The sequence below is a fragment of the Silene latifolia genome, chromosome 1 (assembly GCF_048544455.1).
Source record: "Silene latifolia isolate original U9 population chromosome 1, ASM4854445v1, whole genome shotgun sequence".
Lineage (NCBI taxonomy): Eukaryota > Viridiplantae > Streptophyta > Magnoliopsida > Caryophyllales > Caryophyllaceae > Silene > Silene latifolia.
Window position 1 is genome coordinate 98,321,902 of NC_133526.1, and position 2,263 is coordinate 98,324,164.

The 2,263-nt window shown below is 41.5% G+C and overlaps 1 non-coding gene across 1 annotated transcript; it reads left to right on the forward strand.

Annotated features, from left to right (window-relative positions):
• Positions 1-1,915: 1,915 nt before the first annotated feature.
• On the forward strand, positions 1,916-2,022 carry LOC141617655 (small nucleolar RNA R71). Its single transcript, XR_012531170.1, has one exon. It is a non-coding gene; the product is annotated as a small nucleolar RNA R71 (small nucleolar RNA).
• The last annotated feature ends 241 nt before the right edge of the window (positions 2,023-2,263 follow it).

The window sequence follows — 2,263 nt, forward strand, 5'->3', positions numbered from 1 at the left end:
GAAAATCTCTCGCTTAGATGGAGACAACTCTCCCAATTTCTTCTCTTGGCCAATGAGGCCATCCTCTTCTTCCTTGGTTGATTTTGATGAGCTTTGCAAGCTCTCCTTGTCACAATTCACTTGCTCTTTAAATGGAGCATCTTCAACTTTCTTCCTCCATTGGAGTTCCGATTTCTTCCTTTCATCTTTTCGGCTATAATGATCAATCATGAAACATGGCTCATGCAAACGAGGAGCTCTCATGGTCTTGTCAAGATTAAAAGTTATGCTTTCATCTCCCACTTCTAGAGTGAGCTCTCCATGTTTCACATCAATCACCGCACCCGCGGTGTGTAGGAAAGGTCTTCCTAAGATGATTGGAATGTTGGAATCTTCCTCCATATCAACAATGACAAAGTCCACCGGGATGAAAAACTTCCCAATTCGCACGGGGACATCTTCCCATATCCCTAATGGTGTCTTCGTCGATCTATCGGCCATTTGGAGTGTGATATTGGTGCATTTAAGCTCTCCCATTCCCAACCTTTTACTCACCGAGTACGGCATGACACTCACACTAGCCCCTAGATCACATAAGGCTTTGTTGATCGTCGTGTCGCCAATGGTACATGGTATTGAGAAGCTTCCCAGATCCTTTAACTTTGGAGGTGAACTCCCTTGAAGTATTGCACTACTCACCTTAGTGAAGGTGATAGTCTCAAGTTTCCGGATCGACTTCTTCTTTGTGAGGATATCTTTCATGTACTTTGCATAGGCCGGTACGTGATTGATTAATTCCGTGAAAGGAATTGAGACTTCTAAATTCTTCACAATTTCCATTAACTTTCCAAGTTGATCATCAAATTTGGGCTTGGCTTGACGACTTGGAAAAGGAAGTCTAATCACAATGGGCTCCTTCTCTTTGGCCTTGTCTTCATTTTTCTTTGAACTTTCTTCTTTTGATGATTCCCCTTCTTTGGGGCTTTGCACAATTTCTTCCTTTTCACTAGCTTTCACAACTTCATTCTCAACTTGCTCCTTCGGTGCTTCATATCTTGTACCACTTCTCAAGTGAATGGCACTAACCGTTTCATGACTAGGGGGATTACTTTGAGGTGGTAATTGCCCTTTTTGTCTTTGTGAGCTTGAAGATGCTAGTTGAGTCAATTGTGTTTCCAACATCTTGGTGTGAGCTAGAATGTTGTTGATGGTGGTGTCTTTTGCTTGGCTATCTTTTTGCATTTGAGTGAAAAATTCTTGTTGATTCTTTTGCATTTGGAGGACCGCTTTTTGGACATCAAAACCTTGGTCATTTTGGTGATTGTATGGATTTTGATTTTGGTAACCTTGGTTTTGATTGTAAAAGGGTCTTTGATTTTGGTTCCTCATGGGTGGTGGAGTGTATGTTGTTTGAGGGTTTTGAACATTTTGGCTTTTGTATGAGAGATTTGGATGGAACTTGGTGTTTTCATTGTAAAAATTTGAATAAGGGGTACCACTTTTGTAAGCTTGGAAAGCATTAACTTGTTCGGTTGTTCCCCTACACTCACTTGGGTCATGACCCAAAGTTCCACAATTCTCACATATCCCACTTGGGATTGATGAGGATGCCGTCATGGCATTGACATGATGCTTTGATGATTTTGAGTTTTCCTCAAGTCTAGCCATAGCTTGTTCAAACTTCAAGTTGATTGTGTCAATGTGAGCACTAAGTTGAGCACCCAATTGAGTAACGGAATCCACTTCATGCTTTCCTCCTCTAGTAGCCTTGCGAGGTCTACTATATTGTGAATTATGGACCGCCATTTCCTCAATCTTGTTCCATGTTTGATTGTCATCAACTTCGGTGAACATTCCATTTGATCCCATATTGAGAATGTTCCTTGAATCTTCATATAAACCATTCCAAAATTGTTGCACTAAAAACCATTCGCTAAGTCCATGGTGAGGACATGAGCGACAAATACCTTTGAACCGCTCCCAAGCTTCATACAAAGATTCTTCATCCCTTTGCTTAAAACCCGTAATTTGAGCTCTTAGCATGTTAGTCTTTTCCGGTGGGTAGAAATTTTTGTAGAAAGCTAGAGCTAACTTCTTCCAAGAATCTATTCCAAGGGTGGCCTTATCAAGGCCCTTCAACCATTGCTTTGCGGTGCCGATTAACGAAAAAGGAAATAAGACCCATCTTATTTGGTCTTGAGTCACGCCCGTTTGAGAGATAGCATCACAATAATCGCAAAAGGTTTCCATATGAGAATGAGGGTCCTCACTAGGCATTCCCCCG